This window comes from Schistocerca americana, chromosome X (assembly GCF_021461395.2).
Source record: "Schistocerca americana isolate TAMUIC-IGC-003095 chromosome X, iqSchAmer2.1, whole genome shotgun sequence".
Taxonomy (NCBI): Eukaryota; Metazoa; Arthropoda; class Insecta; order Orthoptera; family Acrididae; genus Schistocerca; species Schistocerca americana.
The window spans coordinates 845,515,069-845,524,791 of record NC_060130.1 but is presented as its reverse complement, the minus strand read 5'-3'; the positions used below and the strand labels follow the sequence as shown (position 1 = coordinate 845,524,791).

The 9,723-nt window shown below is 40.7% G+C and overlaps 1 pseudogene; it reads left to right on the top strand.

Annotated features, from left to right (window-relative positions):
- The first annotated feature begins 1,546 nt into the window (after positions 1-1,546).
- Positions 1,547-1,611, top strand: LOC124557499 (annotated as a pseudogene).
- The last annotated feature ends 8,112 nt before the right edge of the window (positions 1,612-9,723 follow it).

Genomic DNA, 9,723 nt, shown 5'->3' with positions numbered 1-9,723 from the left:
ATTCACATGACCGGTTTCGGTTCCTCTACAACCATCTTCAGATCTGCAATTTCAGATACAGGAGTAACCCGTCCACACACCGCAACCTTTACATGCTGCCGCATCCATGAGATATGTGGAGAAGTTTCGACATTGGAGCTAGGACATTGGCATAAAGTTTGGTGATGAGGAACTTAACACTACTCACCTTGCTGGTGGAATACTAGTGGCGAAATACAGGTCTGCGTTAGCGACCTTAGCTATGGAGTAGAAAATTCTGTCCGAGAAAATATCAGTCTGATGAAAATACTGTGAACTACCTCTAAATGTACAAAATACAACGTTTGCTTCTTACGAAACGCAAAATCACGTTATAGTAAGGTTATAGGATTAGTCAGTCACAAGAGGGTCATTCATGGCACAGAAATATTTGGAATCGTTGTCTACCACAGAGTTGGCACACAAAACACGTATATGGCCGATACTTGAATCCTGCTCAAATGTCCGAGGCCGTACGAAGTTCGACTAAGAGCGTGCACAAAGATCTGTGGTGCGAATGGTCACAGGCTTGTCTGACTGGTGAGAAAGTCCAACAGAAATACTGAGAATCTTAAATGCAGACACTCGAAGAAGTACGTAACATATCTTGCATGAACGTGTTGGAAAAATTTCGAAGACCGTTCTCCATAGCAGCAAGTACCAATATTCTTCTGCCCCTACGTGTCTATCACGCAGAGATCGTGCAGAAAGAAATAAAGCGAAAAACATCTTGCAGAGGCTTATACGCACCTATTCGTCTCACGATACATAAGTTGATGGAACGGGAAGAAACCTTAATATACGGTGCAATATAATGTACGCTCTTGACAAACACTTCCCAGTTATTCTCAGCGTATAGTGGTAGATATAACTGGAGATGTTGGTGTTGAGGTTCATGCTGTACTCCCTTGCAAATGAAAACAATGAATCAACAACCAAATCACGGACTGTTCGCAAATGCCTTTATTGAACTTACTACTCATAATATTTCAAAAGTATAAGAAAACTTTGCTAACATAATTATGAAATCTGACTGCAATTTTTGTTCAGAAATATGAAGCTATTTCCATCGTGGGACTACGGCAGAGTCGAATAGTGCTGGCTTAATGGGATTTACCACGACTTAAACTCTTGTGTAACTTCCCTTAAGTGGATTAGGTCGTTTATAGTCAGTAATGGAGAGTCTGTTCACTTTTTTTCCTTTATAGAATTAGAACTAAATAGAGATATGTACTTGGTGCCCGTGCAAACCATTTCTTCATTCATTTTTACTTATTTGTATATTGATTTCTTTATCCTGGCAACATTATGGCCATCAGATTCTGGCTTACACCTAATTAGGCCTTCCACATATTTTACATTATGTGCGTTGTAACATTGTTAGAAAAGGACTTACATTTCGTTTGGGATACAACATAGACTGTGAACACATTACCAGCGATAGTAGAAAAACCACAGAGTTTATATTAACAAATACAGCTTACAATAGGGGAGGTCTAATCTGAAGGCCGCCTCTGTAGGTCAGTTTGTACTCGCTTCAGAGGTACGTATACCAAAACTGGAACGATACAGAGAAGACTAGCATGGCCCTTGGTTCGATTTCCGGTTCTGTCAGGGATTTTTCTTTGGTAACAGGACTGGACCATGGTGCACTCAACCTCGTGATGCCAACAGAGGAATTGTTTGAGTAATAAGTAGCGACTCCAGGCTCTGCAAAGCCGACAACGGCTGGGAGAGCCGTGTGCTGGCACACGCTCCACCTCACCGTAACCGAATGACGGCACTGGCAGAGGTCGAGCTTCAGCTTTAGCTTTGGCTTGAGTGTACCGTCAGCAATGGTCATAACAGATGGGGAGAAAATGGTACAAAAGCTAGTCATTAAGACAGAATCAAAGACAGTGGCGTGACTGAGTCTGAAAGGAAACAGAAAGAAGGATAACTGGCCAAAGATAGAGGCATTTGCTTTACTGCTTCACATAGAAAATAACTGTTCACGTGCGTTGATTTTTAGAAAAACTTAAGGAAGCTGAGAAAAGACAGTGTTTCAGCTTTTTCTTAAATGGAAGAGCATACTGAATAGTGCGCAGAATGCGAGACAACTTGTTCCAGAGGCGGACAACAGCAGCAGTGAAGGAACTCGTGAATGTTTTCGTTTTATCGATGGGCACAGCTAAGATAATAGGTGAGACCTTGCGTTGCGATGTTGATGAGATGACATGTACTTGATCCTCTGATGTGGGGGACTGACGTGCATACATGGGAGCCGACGATGTTGACACAGTGTAGCATAGTTAGGAAACATGTCTGCCCGCAACCGCCCTAACTTGGCTTGTGAGAAGCTGACATGGTCAACATTGCACTTGTAACGCACACAAGTACTCTTGGTTAAGTGTAACCGTCTAGAGTTTTCACTACTTGTGCCATAGTGAATATCGGAGGATTGAGTTATTGCACAAGTTTTTATTATTTAGTACAGTCTGATATTGGGAAAATATTCACAAAGTAGAGTCCGTTTCCAGCAGTTTATAGTTATTAATGCCCTCCTCGGCACTAGGTGAAGAAACTGGAAATAAGTAGTTGACAGGATATACACAACGTTGTACCAGATAAAATAAGAAGGAAACTCTAAGGCAGTCTCTTTAATATTCAAACCAGTCACCACATGTGAAGCTGCAATACCAGTGTACTGCCTCTTCACTGAGAGGACTTTTAATTCTCGTTACGTTACACTCAGAAATCCGGTACAATATGGGCGGGTGTATCGCTGTATACTACGCTTCTCTCTTAGTGCCTTATTATGGAACCAGTTAACTTTTTAATCTTTGAAATTTATACATGTTCCCAGAACGTGAGCCCGACTCTTATCAGCTGACAGTGCACCGGAAAAGCTGAAGATTCATAGGTACGTCTTTCTTTGCCTGTTTTCCAAATGAGTGAATTCTTACGTTCATTACTGAGCGCAGTGATAAAGCGAGGTATCCCTTATCCTAGCCTTCCTTCGTCTTGTCTTCGATGAGCAGCACGTATAAGCATATTGTGGAAATGAATACGATGAGTGTGTGGCGTTCAGTGTCCCTTCAGCGTTATTGTGGGTAATGATAGAAGAGAGGGTGAAACTCAATGCAAGCACATAGTCTACTTCTCTAGAGTATTAATTACGAGAGTGTCAAGCTTAGCGTCTCCATCTGACAGATATATCACCATCAACAATATTAGGTGCTTAGTTATTTATTCATCCACAGGTCATTTTTAGTGTATATTTCAGCTTAACACAAAGAGAAACCATAGTTAATAGTTAACTAATTGATACATACAGAAATATAATTACTTATTGAAATAGTTTCACAGTGGTTAATACATATATCCAATGTTGTTCTTTGTATAAACACTTGCAAAACAGTTATCTGATTATGCCAAACTGATATTATATTGTTCATTCCTATCTCTCACCAGCCACACATTTCACACACTGCACGTTACCTTTTTGGATTGACATGATTGAAACGATGTGAAACGAGTTAGTTTATAGGATTAGTGTTTACATTAATGTACACATTATTATTTTTAGTCCTACTCATGCAGCTACATGTAATGATTTTCCTGGCTAACAGCTTTTAAGTAGAGATTCGTCAATGGAATAGAAGAAATTGTTCACGAGAAATGATTTTAAATTAAAATTAAAACTTGTTAAACTACCTGTCAGAAATTTTGTGTTATTCGGAAATCGATCAAAACTTTTTGTTGCAGCATGTTGATCATCTTTCTGAGCCACTGGCAGCTTTAATAATGGGTAATGAAGTTCATTTTTCCCTCTAGTCTTGTAGGTATAGACATCACTGTTCTTCTCAAACTGTGAAGGATTTCTTATGACGAATTTGATTAGCGATTATTTGTACTGAGACGGCGCAGTGGAAATACCTAACTCCTTGAAGGTGTATCCACACGACGTCCGTGGTTGAGCACCACATTTTATTCTTACTGCTCACATATATGCAATCAATACTTTCCGTCTAAGTTACCCCAGAAAATTATGCCGTAAGATATTACTGAGCGCAGATATGCAAAATATGTCAGGAGGTTGGTGCTTTGGCATCAATAAATAGTAAAGAAGACTTTGAGCTCAGAAAGGTAACACTCCATTATAGATTTTGAGCTAATGATTCTCAAGTAACATCCATATTCTGTGAAAGTATATTTTAGGATGATGTATATGTTTTGGGGGTTGGGTTGTGGGGGGAAGAGACCAGACAGCGTGGTCATCGGTCTCATCGGATTAGGGAAGGACGGGGAAGGAAGTCGGCCGTGCCTTTTCAAAGGAATCATCCCAGCATTTGCCTGGAGCGATTTAGGGAAATCGCGGAAAACCTAAATCAGAATGGTCGGATGCGGGATTGAACCGTCGCTCTCCCGAATGCGAGTCCACTGTCCTAACCACTGCGCCACCTCGCTCGGTATGTATATGTTTTGATGTCAATTTATTTTTAATTTATCAACCACTATTATGTGATATTTAAATAATTCGTGACTGTATGGTCTCATTAATTTTATTGGAGTCTCTCAACATTTTCTAAATGATAATGGAATGTAATCGAATTAAATCAGATAATGATGAAAGAATTAGATTAGAAAATGAGACACTTAACATAATAGATGAGTTTTGATGTGTTAGCAGTAAAGTAACTGATGAGGATCGAAGTAGAAATAATGTAAAATGTCGACTGTCAATTACAAGGAAATCGTTTCTGAAGAAGAAGAAACCTGCTAACATTTAATATAAATTCAAATGTTTTGAAGTGTTTTCTGAAAGTATTTATCTGGAGTGTAGCCTTGTACAGAAGTGAAACGTGGACGATAAACAGTTTAGAGAATAGAAGAGAATAGAAGCTTTTGAAATGTGGCACTACAGCAGAATGCTGAAGATTAGATGGGTAGATAGCGTAACGAATGAGGAGGTACTGAATAGAACTGAGGAGAAAGGCTGTGGCACAACTTGACCAAAAGAAGTGACCGACTGATAAGACACATTCCTATTGTCAGTTCAGTATTGCAGGAAAGTGTGAGGAGTGAAAATTGTAGAGGAAGAGCAAGAAATGAATACAGTAAGCAGGTTCCAATGGATGTAGATTGCAGTAGTTATTTGAAGATCAAGGGGCTTGGAGAGCTGTATCAAACAGGTCTTCGCACTACAGACTACAACAAAAACAACGTAAGTGCGTAATTGGTAGATACATGTACTCATTCGATGCAGTTAGAATCCAATTTTTTCAAACATATTTTTGAAATGAGCTCGATTAATACTTTGAATTGCCATTCAAATAATGTGTCATAAAGTACGATGGCTACAAATGCTTTCAGTGTGCTAGTATAAAGTCGTAATGCTCGCTAAAAAAAATATAAGTATTATTTAAGTTTACTCATTTCGTACCTCTGCCCAAAACAAAACTACTATTATCTACAAATATTGTTGTAATTTAATGCTGCAGAATAAATCCAGTATTATTGTGGGATCCTGTTGCTGCAGTGTATTTCTAAGAGGGTGTTAATGTAAGTGCAGTAATAAAAGTAATTCAAACATTCGTTGAATCTTCTTTCTTTTCTGAACTGTGTCAAGTTTTAAGAAAACACTTCGGGAAATAATAACTGTTAATTTATCTACGCAAATCTTTTAGGAAAACGGAAGTGAACATCAAACACTCTTCCAGATACACTACGCATATTATGGGTCCAAGCAGATTTTTTTATACTTGAGAGGAGAAGACATTATTTACCACCACTGCAGGTAATAATAGAATTCTGTCCTGTTTAAGGCCTTCTCAAAACCGTTCCCAGAAACAGCTCTGCTGCAAAAGGTCATCATCATCACTGTAGTCTTCAAGAAATATCCGTTTTCGCCTGTTCCGCCTCATCATTGTTCACGTCATCTTCTCTTAATTAATAGAATCCAGTACGTTGTTCTCGACGACAAGTGTTCTTCAGAGACAAACGCATCGTCAGGCGTGTCCCAGGGAAGTGTGATAGAACCAATCTTGTTCCGTAAGTACGTCAGTGATCTGACGGATAGGATGAAAGGCAGTCTGCGAATATTTGCGACGCTGTAGTGTACGGGAATGCGTCGTTGTTGAATGACTGTTGTAGAATACGTGATGACTTAGACAGGTATTCTATTTGGTGCGATGAATGGCGGCATGCTCTAAATATAGGAAAATGTAAGTTAATGCAGATGAGTTGGAGATAAAAATCCCGTAATGCTCGAATAAAATGCCAGTGACGTGCTGCTTGACACAGTCAAGTCTACTAAATATCTAGGCGTAACGTTGCATAGCGTTATGAAATGGAACGAGCACGTAACCTCGGTAGTTTTGAAGGCAAATGGTTGACTTTAGTTTACTGGTTTAGGAAACTGTAGCTCATCTGTAAAGGAGATCACGTATAAACTAATAGTGGACCCATTCTTGAGTGCTGCTAGAGTGTTTAGGATCTTCATCCTCTCCCTCTTCCCTTCCCATCTGCCTCCCCCCTTCCTCCCCCCCCCCCCCCCCTCCACGCTCCACCCACGAGTTCGGATTCACGAATTCAAGGAGGACATCGAAGCAATTCAGAGGTGTGCTGCGAGATTTGTTAACGCTAGGTTCGATCATCAACTCTACAACTGTAATCGTATATAACGAAATAATAAGCAACTATTTGCATAAAAGAAATTTAATATCTTCACCCGTTACGGGCACTTAGTGCCCTTCTTCAGAAGGATGTACATATCGCATTATTTGGGAGTGTCGACAATACGATGCATACAGCAAAATGCTATGGTCATGAATTTTATGCACGTGGTTGTTTTTTATATCGTTATATTACGGAGAAGCTTCGTAAACTCAAACGGGAATCCCTGTACGGAAAACGGCGCTCGTTTCACGAAACGCTATTGAGAGAAATAAGATAACTGACGAATGTAGGTGATTGCAGAACGATTCTAATGCCGCCAACACATATTTCGCGTAAGGGCCATGAATGCAAGGTAAGAGAAATCAGGTTCGTACGTAGGCATATAGGCAACTGGTTTTCCTTCGCTCCATTTGCAAGTGAAAGAAGAAAGGTATCCACCACCATGCACCTTATGGTGACTCGCGGAGTAAGTATGAAGACGTAGATCTCTTTAATGGACGTCCATCGTGTCTCTTTCCTACTGGGCTACGTAATATTATAATTTTAACAATGCTGTTGTTAGGCTTTCTTTGGACATTATTATTCCAATTCAGTTTGTATTACTCAGTTCAAGTTGTAATGGCTTCTATATTTAATTCCTGTCTAATGTCAATGTTTCTTTTATGGTCCAGTAATGAATATCCCTCTACAAAAAAGAGGAAATGCACCTCTGATGGTTCGATTTCTCGCAATTGGTCTGATTTTAGGGCCCGAAATTCGCTACCATACAGCAGCTAAGGCGAGGCCACTACTTTGTAAAGTTTAATAAACGTTTCTTTCCTGCATTATAACGTTTAATGTATGTCTTATGGTTCCATAAAGTAATAACTGTTTATTATGGGGAAACTGGGAAGAAGGTAACAAGCACCAAGACAAATGCTAGCAGTAGCCACATCGGGCTGTTAAAGATTTCTCAAAATTCAGGCGGTTAAAGATTTATCAAAATTTTCAGATGTAATTAGCTACTAAGACCAATACTGACGGTTTCCGACCTATAGGATGTGATAAAACGCTCTTGCTTTCCCCGTTATTCTTTTGATTTATAAAAGACCTGTTCCGACAAAAAACAATCGACTAAGGTTTGACACATTTCGCGTGTCTACTTCCAGCTGCGTGACGGCAATTTCAGAAGACAATGGAGAAATGTCATCCTCAAATCCAAATAAACTTTGCAAGCTTAGCTCACGCACGGACCAGTTTGTTGTAGAGATTTGACGTTTATAAAGAAGGTACTAAAATCTGTATGCAGGGAAAATTTGGACGTCGCGTAACATAATGTCATGATACAGTCGTCTTTGTTAACCAAGGACACTGAAACGTCCACGAACTGGCCAGTATTCAGACAAATTCGGGTCACACATGAGATACTTTTAAGAGTATAAAAAGAAATTTGGATGTATGATGTTTACCCTGAAATCGGGATGATCATACCGGGACTCGTACCGTTAATCCTTCGAATCGAGCAACGTACTCTGAAAATTACGAGTTACTGGCAAAGAATACGGTTCCCGGTAACGTAATAATACTTAACTTCTAAATATGAAATGCTTGAAAAGAAACATTTCCAAGGCAGATGCCTACATTCCCTCTTTAATACGTCATCTAAATAACTGGTTACGTCAGTTTAAAAAAATGGTTCAAATGGCTCTGAGCACTATGGGACTTAACATCTATGGTCATCAGTCCCCTAGAACTTAGAACTCCTTAAACCTAACTAACCTAAGGACATCACACAACACCCAGCCATCACGAGGCAGAGAAAATCCCTGACCCCGCCGGGAACCGAACCCGGGAACCCGGGCGTGGGAAGCGAGAACGCTACCGCACGACCACGAGATGCGGGCTACACGTCAGTTTCGTTCATGTCACTCAGTAAGATCACCCAATGATATTCCTGCTCTTTCTTAGCGTTTGTCTCATATCCTTCGGTATAATACTTTCTGTCCTTTGAGCAACTATACTGGGTGACAGAAATCAATGAATAGCAACATGCACATAAAAAGATGGTTGTAGTATCGCGTGCACAAGGTGTAAAATGACGGCTCATTGGTGGCGCTGTCATTTGTTCTGAGGTGATTCGTGTGAGAAGGTTTTCGACGTGTTTATGGCCGCACGTCGGTAATTAACAAGCTTTGAATGCAGAATGGTAGTTGGAGTTAGACACATGGGGCATTCCATTCCGGAAACCATTAGGAAATTCAATATTTTGAGATCCACAGCGTGACAAGTGGGCCGAGGATATCAGATTTCAGGCACAATCTCTCACCACATATGACGCAGTGGCAGACGGCCTTCACTTAACGACCGAGAACAGCGACCAACAGACAAGCAACACTGCGTGAAATAACAACAGAAATCAATGTAGGACGTACGACAAACGTATCCGTTAGGACAGTGCCGCGAAATTTGGTGTTAATGGGCTGTGGCAGCAGACGAAAGAGGCGAGTGCCTTTGCTAACAACACGACATCGCCTGCAGCTTCTCACCTGGGCTCATGACTGTATCGATTGGACCCTAGACAGCTGGAAAACCGTGGCCTTGTCAGACGAAACCCGATTCCAGTTGGTATGTCTAGTGATAGGGCTCGAGAGTGGTGCAGACCCCATGAAGCCATGGCCCCAAGTTGTCAACAAGGGAGTATGCAAGCTGGTGGTGGCTCCATGGTGGTAAGGGCAAGGAATGAGCTGGATCCTCTAGTTCGTCTGAATCCGATCATTGACTGTAAATGGTTGTGTTCGGCTACTTGGAGACAATTTGCAGCCATTCATGGACTTCATGTTCCCAAACAACGACATAATTTTTGTGGATTGCAAAGCGCCATGTCATCGGGGCACAATTGTTCACGATTGGTTTGATGAACATTCTGGACAGTTCGAGCAAATGATTTGGTCACCCATATCGCCCGACATTAATCTCATCGAACATTTATTAGACATAAACTAGAGACCAGTTCGTGTACAAAATCCTACATCGGCAACACCTTCTCGGTTACGGATGGTTGTAGTG